Source organism: Heteronotia binoei, chromosome 21 (assembly GCF_032191835.1).
Source record: "Heteronotia binoei isolate CCM8104 ecotype False Entrance Well chromosome 21, APGP_CSIRO_Hbin_v1, whole genome shotgun sequence".
Taxonomy (NCBI): Eukaryota; Metazoa; Chordata; class Lepidosauria; order Squamata; family Gekkonidae; genus Heteronotia; species Heteronotia binoei.
In genome coordinates, this window is record NC_083243.1 from 26,672,218 (window position 1) to 26,683,435 (window position 11,218).

Below are 11,218 nucleotides of genomic sequence, written 5' to 3' on the forward strand. Positions count from 1 at the left end.
TTAAACCCCCACTTTCTGCTCCCCACCAAAGGTGGCGGAGAGCAAAAGGCAGGGGTTTAAATGGCTCCAAACCATTTAAACTGAACAGCTGAGTTGCGGGGAGCTCCCCACTGGAGGACAGGTCTGCCGAGAAAGTGGAAAGGGATGGGTGAAATTTGACTTAATTCTGTTTTCTCTTACAATTATTCTTAAAATATAGTTTAAATATGTTAAAGTAATTTATTCTGAGGTTTTTTTTCAAGGTTATGGAAGTATTCTTCTAAAAAACTAATCTATGTGACAGTCAAATGTAAACTCACTCACAATTTTAATTAGGATTGCCAGCCTCCAGGTGGGGCCTGGAGATCTCCCTCTTTTGCCACTGATCTCCAGCTGGCAGAGATCAGCTCCCCTGGGGGAAATGGCTGCTTGGAAGGGTGGACTCTATGGTATTGCACCATGCTGAGGCCCCTCCCATCCCCAAACCCCACCCTCTCCAAAGTCTCCAGATATTTTCCAACATAGATCTGGCAATCCTATCTTTAATGCTACTAGCTTTTTTCACTCAGGCAAGGTAGAATTTCTGCTTCCAACACTGTGGAGGTTAGAAGGGACATTGCTGCTCAACTGTTTTGATGAAGAGCAGATAGGGTTGCCGGGTCAAATTCAAGAAATATCTGGGGACTTTGGGGATGGAGCCAGGAGAAAGGTTGTCACAAGCATCACTTAACTCCAAAGGGTGCTCTGGCCATCACATTTAAAGGGACTGCACACCTTTTAAATGCCTTCCCTCCACTGGAAATAATGAAGGATAGGGGCACCTTCTTTTGGGGCTCATAGAATTGGCTCTCCTGGTCCAATCCTTTTGAAACTTGGAGGGTGCTTTTTGGTACCTCTACCTCAAAAACAGCCCCTCCAGAGCCCCAGATACCCACAGATCAATTCTCCAATATACCCTATGGGAATTGGTCTCCATAGGGAATAATGGAGTGCCCAGCAGACATTTCCCTCCACCCCCCCCCCTTTCTGATGACCCTGAAGTGGAATGAGGGCCTCTGAACTCCAAACCTGCCCCCACCTGAGGATTGGCAACCCTAAGAGCAGGGAGCTTGGAGCCCTTTAAACCCCTGCTTTCTGCTCTTCACTGCATCAAAATTCATGGAAGTGCATGGATGTTCTTCAGTTTGCAAATATCACTTTGTGAACCATGAACTGGGCAAAACTCATGACAAACTTGTGAGCCGATTTGTGCCCATTCCTAATAAGTTCTCCTGGAGGACACGGCAGCTTTGGAGGGTTGCATCTATAGCACTGTGACCCTCTGTGGTCTCTCCCCCTCCCCAAACTCTACCCTCCACAGGCTCTGCCTCCCAATTGCCAGGAAATTCTGAACAGAGAGCTGGCAACCCTAAGAAGGGTCTCTTGAGTCGCGTTGGCCAATCCAGCCAAGAAAGGAAATTGTTGTTATGAACACCATTCCCCGACCCTGTGAGGGGGGTGGGGCAGATAACTTCCTGTGCAATCCTATACAGAGTTCTACCCTTCTAAGCCCACTGACTTGAGTGGTCTTCAGAAGGTGTTAACTCTACTTGGGATAGTACTGATAACCAGCTGCCTGAGCAACTGTAATCTGCTGGAATGGCCTGTGAGTGAGTCATTCTGGGAGATCGTAACATGTTGCAGAAGCTTTTACACTTAATCATCAGGCAGCCCTCTTGTTAAGTGAAGGATTGCTGTGTGGGCAGGTGTTTAATTGAGCGAGAAGAATGCAGGGTGTTTTGGATTAAGCACAAACATGGCAAACCACCCTGGGCAAAGTTTATTATTCAGCAGCAAAGTTCCTGTCTTTATTATAGCATGGAGTGTATGCAGACTGAGAGATTGTGTGTAATTTTTTTTGCATGCGAGTGGGGGATTGAGATCTTTCAATTACTTAATTAGGGCTGGGATCCATGAAGGAGGGTGCTGTAGGGATCTGATCTGAGCACACACTGTATCCTCCTGCAAGATCGCTGTCAGTGAGGAGACGTCATCTACTGTCAGGGACACAGGGAAGTTTCGATTTCTTATTCGTTGCCTTGAGAGCCAGTTTGGTGTAGTGGTTAAATGCATGGGCTCTTATCTGGGAGAACCGGGTTTGATTCCCCACACCTCCACTTGAGCTGCTGGAATGGCCTTGGGTCAGCCATAGCTCTCATAGGAGTTGTCCTTGAAAGATCAGCTTCTGGGAGAGCTCTCTCAGCCCCACCGTCCTCACAGGGTGCCTGTTGTTGGGGAAGAAGATAAAGGAGATTGTAAGCCGCTCTGAGACTCTGATTCAGAGAGAAGAGCGGGGTATAAATCTACAGTCTTCTTCTTGACACTCCACCTTTCTATTTATTTCCTTGCTTGATTTGTAGTCTGTCTTTTTTCACTGGCACTCAAGGCAGATTACAAAATTCAGCAAGGCAAGAAACATAAATAAACAGTGTAAGAAGATTGGATTCCAAAATCAGGAAACAGTGGGATTCAAGTCCAGGAGTACCTGAAGACCAACTTTTTAAAAACAGGGGAAAAAAAGTTACGCTTTCAAGAGCCAATATTAGGGCTTTTCACCACTCCCCAGCAGGCTTGGCATCAAGGGGTGTGGCCTAATATGCAAATGAGTTTCTGCTGGGCTTTTTCTACCAAAAGAGCCCTGGCCAATATTCATTGTTAAACAACCCCCACTCCCCAAATCTTCTTGGTCTCTATTTTTAAAGTATAAGTTTTCCCTTGGGAGATTTGACCCTTGAAACTAGCTGCTGACCCCAAAATCTTCTTGGTCTCTAAGTTGCTACTGCACTCAAAACTGGCTATTCTACTGCAGACCAATATGGTTACCCTCTGAAACTAAAATTAGAAAAAAATGCAATTAAAAATGAAAGCAATACAGATGCAAAAAGATGCTGCATAAACAGTGCAAAAAGGTGGAATAAGGAAGTGATAAACCATGCCCTGGTCCTTGTGTAAAAGTGAACAATTCCAGGTTTTTTGCTACCAGTGTGCGACTTCAGGTGACCTGCACAGAAGGTCTCACACCTGCTGCAGAGGAGGTTGAGAAATACCAGCCTATATCTAGCCACAAACGTTTAAGGACACTTTCCTTAAGAGGAGCAGTTCCTGTCCCTGATTCCTCCTTCCCTCTGGAGATCCCCACACGACTGTTCCAGGTGGTTTGCTGACTCCAGGAACAAAATGCCAGGGGGCACAGTGGACTGAAGTGTGTGTGTGGTGGTGGTGGTGGGGGGGGGGTGGTCAGCAGAAATCACAGGATTCTCTTAAGCGAAGATACTTCTGAACTATGTGCTTGGGTTCTTCTAGACGGCATATACAGCACATATTTGAACACAGGGTTCTTTTCTTTTCAAAGACATGCCCTGGCCATGCCCATATAGAATTCCAGTGCATTGGGATAGCGATGTATGTGTAATGGGCAGGGCTTTTTTTTGTAGCAGGAACACCTTTGCATATTAGGCCATATCCCCCCTCTCGATGTAGCCAATCCTCCAAGAGCTTACAGGGCTCTTCTTACAAGGCCTACTGTAAGCTCTTGGAGGACTGGCTATGTCAGGGGTGTGTGGCCTAATATGCAAAGGAGTTCCTGCTACAAAAAAAGCCCTGGTAATGGATATCCGGCAAGGTGATCCAACATGAAGAAAAGAGTATTGCAGGCAGAGTCTGGAGCTAAGATTTTGGAGCTGTTGCGCTTTAACGTTTTAAACTTTGGAACTGTAAGCTGTGGAAGTCTTTGCAATTCCAATGAAGAAAAATCTTGCCACGAGAGATGTCAGAGACTGGCAATGGGTGGATGGGTTAGAGGCAGGGACGTGGTAGGATGTGACATCACAGTTGCAATGATGTTACTTGCAGGGAAAACCTGGACATCTTTATTTACTTTATTTATATCCCACCTTTATCCTCAAGGGAGATTCATAGCGGCATATATTGTTCTCCTAGAATCCTAGAGTTGGAAGGGACCTCCAGGGTCATCTAGTCCAACCCCCTGCACAATGCAGGAAACTCACAAACACCTCCCCGCTAAATTCACAGGATCCTCTCCTCTGTTTTATCCTCATGACAATGCTGTGAGGTAGGTTTGCCTGAGACTGTGTGACTGGCGCAAGGTCACACAGCAACCTTCCATGGCAAAGCAGGGATATGAACCTAGGTTTCCCAGGTCATAGTCCCACACTCTAACCACTATGCTACATGGCATGAGGATGGATGGCTCTAGGAAGTGCCAGAAACTCTATGATAGAACCATAGTGTGCTTGGCAATTCCTAGAGCTATTCACTAACACTCTTTGGTTTTCTGTAAAAGTTGCGTCATCACATCTGCGACACTGCCTTCCCTTTTATTTTCCTCACCACAGTCAGGTAAACGGCTACCCAGATGTCAGTGAGAGAAGCAAAGAAACAGCCATTTCTCTTCCCACCTCCTTTTAAAAACTTTGTAACATCCAGCCTGAGGAAGAGTGCCAATGAGCTCAAAAGTCTGTGCACAGTTTTGTGTAATCATAAAAAGGTAAAGGTAGTCCCCTGTGCAAGCACCAGTCATTTTGACCTCTGAGGTGATGTTGCATCACAACTTTTTCACGGCAGACTTTTTACAGGGTGGTTTGCCATTGCCTTCCCCAGTCATCTACACTTTCCCCCCAGCAAGCTGGGTACTCATTTTACTGACCTTGGAAGGATGGAAGGCTGAGTCAACCTCAAGCCAGCTACCTGAACCCAGCTTCCACCAGGATCGAACTCAGGTCGTGAGCAGAGAGCTCAGACTGCAGTACTGCAGCTTTACCACTCTGTGCATCATAGCTGGTCCTAACAGAAGGTGTTGCATTGATTGTGGTTTGTTTGTGGGTATAAACATTTAAACTAACAAACCCACCAACAAGCGAGCAAGTTGACGTCACTCAAATTCTGCACATTCTTTCTGAAAGAGTTGCTCTTTCCAGTTAATGCAGTTAATGCCTTCCACATCATCCCTTCAGAAAGCCTTGATAGGCTAGAGGCCACAGGAGAGTTTCAGCAAAGGAAGTTTCTGTTTTAATGGGAAACGGAACACAGAGATCTGGGCCCCGAAGCGAAAGAGGTAGAAGGGCAATTGGAAACAGATGTTGTTCTTAGGCTCCTAAATTTTCTGAGGTCAGAGAGTGGGTGAAAGTGGCACTAATGGATTCTTGCATAATAATGTACTAGAATTTGACTGCTAATTTACTTCCCTGGGAAACATCTCTCCAGTGGAAGCACTTTTGCAGCTTGGAGTAGTAGTTAAGAGCAGCAGACTCTAATCAGGAGAACTGGGTTTGATTCCCCACTTCTTCTTAGAATCATAGAATCATAGAGCTGGAAGGGACCTCCAGGGTCATCTAGTCCAACCTCCTGCACAATGCAGGAAACGCATAAACACCTCCCCCTAAATTCACAGGATCAGCATTGCTGTCAGATGGCCATCTAGCCTCTGTTTAAAAACCTCCAAGGAAGAAGAGCTCACCACCTCCTGAGGAAGCCTGTTCCACTGAGAAATCGCTCTGTCAGGAAGTTCTTCCTTATGTTGAGCTGGAAACTCTTTTGATTTAATTTCAACCCATTTGTTCTGGTCCTACCTTCCGGGGCCACAGAAAACAATTTCACACCATCCTCTAGATGACAGCCCTTCAAGTACTTGAAGATGGTTGTAGAGTATTGGAATCAGCACAGCGCCGCGCAACCCGAGCCGCCCGCGGGTCGCCTTGCGCAGCGCGGGAAAGCCACCCCAATCAGCTCCAAGGGCGGGAAGTTCAACTGGCCAGGATTGGGCTGGCCAGCAAAGGGGATGTTCCGGGATGCTTGTATATATTAGCGGACCCGACCGCGTGTTAACCAGTTCGGTAGTGTGCTAGCTATTAAATACTTATGCCTTCACCACGACTCGTCTCTCAGTACACTACACTGGCGACGAAGGTGGGATCTAGCTAGGCCAGGCCACCCCGCGGGGAACCAGCCCTGGCCGGAGACGAGGAAGGCGAGAGACCGACGACCGAGCAGCCCGCCGCCACCATGGCGAACTCTAGCGTAACGACGGGCCACCTTGCTGAATTCAACCCAGAGCACCCCGAGAGATGGGAGACCTACACCGAACGGGTCGAGTGCTACCTGAGGGCGAACTTGATCACTGATGATGACCGGAAGAGAGACGTCCTGCTGAGCGTCTGTGGGGAAGAGACTTTCGAAATCGCACGAAACCTCTCCGCTCCAGAAAGGCTGACCGAGAGATCCTACGGGGAGATCGTGAGACTCCTCACGGGCCACTTTGCGCCCCAACCCTCCATCGTCGCCCGCCGATTCCTCTTCCACAAGAGGGACCAAAAGTCGGGGGAGACAGCGGCGGTCTACCTGGCGGCACTTCGGCAAATCGCCGGGAACTGCAGTTTTGATAAGAGGGACGAAGCCCTGAGGGACCGTTTCGTCTGGGGCCTCCGAGACGAACGGCTGCAACAGAAGCTCTTCGCAAAAGAAGAGCTCACCCTACAACAAGCCTTCAACGAGGCGACGGCGTTTGAGAGGGCCACCAAGGCGTACGGCCAGCAACGCGGGGAGGCAGTACACCAGGGTGAAGCAGAGCCAGAGGTCCGAGCAGAGGGAGACGCGTTCCAGCTCCGACGACCGCAAAGAACCGACACACGGGCCCCCGCGAGGCCACGAGCAACGGAGAGGCCCACCGCCACCACCGGTTCCAGGTGCGCCAGCTGCGGCGACCCCCACGAGCGAAGGGACTGCCCGTACCGCCACCTGGACTGCCGCAGCTGTGGGAAGACGGGCCACATCGCCCGGGCTTGCCGGGCCAAAAACAGCCGCCGCCAACCGTCAGCGCATCACGACTCCTTGGATGCCTACACGACGGCTTCCACCAGTCTACAGGTACTGAACCTGCCCCTTGCAGCCCCCGACAAGGTCAAAATGTCGGTCCTGATCGAGGGCGCCCCATGCCTCATGGAAGTAGACTCGGGTTCCTCCATCTCGATCATTTCGGAGGAAACCCTCAAGAGACTATGCCCCCGCCGCCGCCTCCATACGAGGCCAGCGGACTTCGTATTAAGGGACTTTCAAAAAAACCCGGTACACATCGTGGGGTGGGCCCGGGTGAATGTGGAACGAGGGAGTTTTAGAGGACCCCTAGACATCCTGGTGGTCAAGCGCCAACTGACCACACTCCTAGGGCTGGCTTGGTTCCAGCCTCTGGGAATCCAGCTAGTGGGGGTAGACCACATGCGGACCAGCAATTTCGACGGGGTCTGCCGGGAGTTCCCAGAGGTCTTCGACGGGTCCCTGGGGAGCTACAAGGGGCCGCCCATCACCCTACCGATCGACCCAACGGTCCGGCCCATAAGGCTCAAGGCGAGACGCGTCCCGTTCGCCCTAAAACCGAAAATAGAGGCGGAACTGGACCGCCTCACGGCCCAAGGCGTCCTAGAGCCAGTCACATACGCCGACTGGGAGACCCCTATAGTGACACCCGTAAAACCCAACGGGGAGGTGAGGATCTGCGCTGATTACAAGTGCACGATCAACAAGGCTCTACAGGACAATCCCTACCCAGTCCCGGTGGTCAGCCATGTCCTCGCAGCGCTAGCCGGGGCGAAGGTTTTTGGGAAGCTGGACTTAGCTCAGGCATACCAGCAACTGCCGGTCGACGCTAAGACAGCAGAGGCACAGACAATCGTGACCCACAGGGGGGCGTTCAGGGTTAAACGGCTGCAGTTCGGGGTGAGCGTGGCTCCGGGGATTTTCCAAAGCATAATGGACTCTCTCCTTAAAGGGATCCCCGGAGTCCAGCCCTTCTTCGACGACGTTTTGATCGCCGCCCCTACCGAAGGAGAGTTCAGCCGCCGCCTGCAAGAGGTCCTCAGACGGTTCCAGGCGGCGGGGCTGAAGGTGAAAAAAGAAAAATGCTTGTTGGGTGTTCCGCGAGTGGAGTTCCTGGGCTTCGCAGTGGACGCAGCGGGAATCCACCCAACCGCGGACAAGACCAAGGCCATTGTCCAGGCCCCTGCCCCCAAATGCAAAGCAGAACTACAGAGTTTTCTCGGATTGTTGAATTTTTACCACTCATTCCTGCCGCACAAAGCCGCGGTGGCGGAACCATTACACCGTTTGCTCGATAAACAAGCCCCATGGGTCTGGGGAAAGCGCCAAGCCGCGGCGTTCCAGGCGGTCAAAGACCTCTTAGTCTCAAACGCGGTTCTTCATCACTACGATGAAAACCTTCCCCTGATCCTGGCTTGCGACGCCTCTCCCTACGGGGTGGGAGCGGTCCTGGGGCACCAACTCCCGGACGGGAGGGAAGTGCCGGTCGCCTATTACTCCAGGACTCTGTCCCCAGCCGAGAGGAACTACGCCCAGATCGATAAAGAGGCCCTGGCGATCGTGGCGGGAGTCCACAAGTTCAACGACTACCTCTACGGTAGGCGCTTCACCATTGCCACGGACCACAAGCCACTCCTCGGCCTCCTAGCCCCCGACCGGCAAACCCCCCAAATCCTTTCACAGAGGGTTTTACGGTGGAACCAGTTCCTGAACTCGTACACCTACACGTTGGTCCACCGCCCAGGGAAAGCAATGGGGCACGCCGATGCCCTCAGCCGCCTGCCGCTGCCCGCCACAGACCCAGATCCCGCCCCGGCCCACGGGGTGATGCTTATAGAGTCCCTCCCCGAGCGCCCACTACACGCCGAAGAGGTGGCTCGAGCTACGGGCAGAGACCGCATCCTAGCGCGGGTCAGGGACTGGGTGGGAAGGGGGTGGCCAGCGGGCAAGGTGGAAGATGCATTCAGGCCATTCACGTCCAGGAAGGACGAGCTATCGACCCACAAGGGGTGCATACTCTGGGGGAGCCGGGTGGTGGTTCCCCCCCCCTTGCGCAGACAGGTGTTGGAAGATCTCCACGAGACCCACCCGGGCATCGTGAGGATGAAAGCCCTGGCCCGGAGTTACGTGTGGTGGCCAGGCATGGACGAGGAAATAGAGGGGTGGGTTAGGAGGTGCCAACCCTGCCAGGAGTCCAGGCCCAATCCGCCGTCCGCCCCGGTCCACAGGTGGGAGTCAAACGGGCGGCCGTGGTCCCGCCTCCATTTAGACTTCGCGGGGCCGCATCAGGGGCAACTCTTCTTTATACTGGTAGATGCTCACACAAAATGGTTGGAGGTGATCCCGGTCACCTCGACCTCCACCGCAGCAGCCGTCCGGGCGCTCAGAAGGGTTCTCTGCACACACGGGATCCCTGACACCCTAGTGACGGACAACGGCACGGCCTTCACCTCCCGGGAATTCCGAGAGTTCACCGAGAGGTACCTGATAAGGCACATAAGGTCCGCTCCCTTCCATCCAGCCACCAACGGCCAGGCGGAGCGGATGGTGCGGACCACCAAGGAAGCCCTAGGGCGCATTGTCCAGGGGGATTGGGACCACCGCCTCTCCGCGTTCCTGTTCCACAACAGGATCACCCCAAACCCCACAACTGGTTTCAGCCCCGCCGAGCTGCTCATGGGGAGGAAACTGACCACCCGGTTAGATAGGCTCCACCCGGACAGGGCGCCGGAGGTCCGCGGGTCCCCCGAGGTTCGCGAGGCAGTAAGGGGATTCTTTCCGGGCGACCCGGTGTACGCGAAAAACTTCGCAAGCGGCCCGGAGTGGGTAGCCGGGAGGGTCCTGAGAGTAACCGGCTCCCGATCCTACGAAGTGACCACAGCAGGGGGCCAAGTACTGCGGCGACACATCGATCAGCTGCGCCGCCGCACCCTGCCCGAAGAGCCGGAGGCAGCCGGGATCAGGGAACTGCCGGAAACGGAGTCCCCAGAAGGGGCCCCGCCGACTCAAGAACAGCCCATATACGAGGTCCCCGGGGCCGCGGAACCCGTACCAGAGCCGCTACCCGACCCGGACCATCCACCGCCAGAAACGGAGCCACCCGCAGCGGGGTCGGGCTCCACACCAATAGCAACCCCGAGGAGATCAACCCGGGAACGCAGGGCACCAACGTACCTACAGGATTATGTAGTTTAAACTAGGAGGGGAGGAGTGTAGAGTATTGGAATCAGCACAGCGCCGCGCAACCCGAGCCGCCCGCGGGTCGCCTTGCGCAGCGCGGGAAAGCCACCCCAATCAGCTCCAAGGGCGGGAAGTTCAACTGGCCAGGATTGGGCTGGCCAGCAAAGGGGATGTTCCGGGATGCTTGTATATATTAGCGGACCCGACCGCGTGTTAACCAGTTCGGTAGTGTGCTAGCTATTAAATACTTATGCCTTCACCACGACTCGTCTCTCAGTACACTACAATGGTGATCATATCACCTCTCACCAGCTGCCTCTCCAGGCCAAACATGCCCCACTCCTTCAACCTTTCCTCATAGGACTTGGTCTCCAGACCCCTCACCATCTTCGTCGCCCTCCTCTGGACCCGTTCCAGCTTGTCTATATCCTTCTTAAAATGTGGTGCCCAAAACTGAACACAATACTCCAGGTGAGGTCTTACCAGAGCAGAGTAAAGCGATACCATCACATCACGTGATCTGGACACTATACTTCTGTTGATACAGCCCAAAATTGCATTTGCCTTTTTAGCCACCGCATCACACTGTTGACTCATGTTCAGCGTATGATCCACTAAGACACCTAGATCCTTTTTGCACATACTACTGCTAAGACAAGTCTCCCCCATCCTATAACCATGCATTGGATTTTTCCTACCTAAATGCAGAACTTTACGTTTATCCCTGTTAAAATTCTTTTTATTGATTTTAGCCCAGTTTTCCAGCCTGTCAAGGCCATCCTGTATCCTGTTTCTGTCTTTTTCTGTGTTTGCAACCCCTCCCAATTTAGTATCATCTGCAAATTTAATAAGCATTCCCTCTATTCCTTCATCCAAATCATTGATAAAGATGTTGAACAAAAGAGAACATAAGAACATAAGAGAAGCCATGTTAGATCAGGCCAATGGCCCATCCAGTCCAACACTCTGTATCACACACTGGCAAAAAATTTTTATATCTACACACACACTGTGGCTAATAGCCACTGATGGACCTCTGCTCCATATTTTTATCTAAACCCCTCTTGAAGCTGGCTATGCTTGTGGCCGCCACCACCTCCTGTGGCAGTGAATTCCACATATTAATCACCCTTTAGGTGAAGAAGTACTTCCTTTTATCCGTTTTAGCCTGTCTGCTCAGCAAAGAGATCCC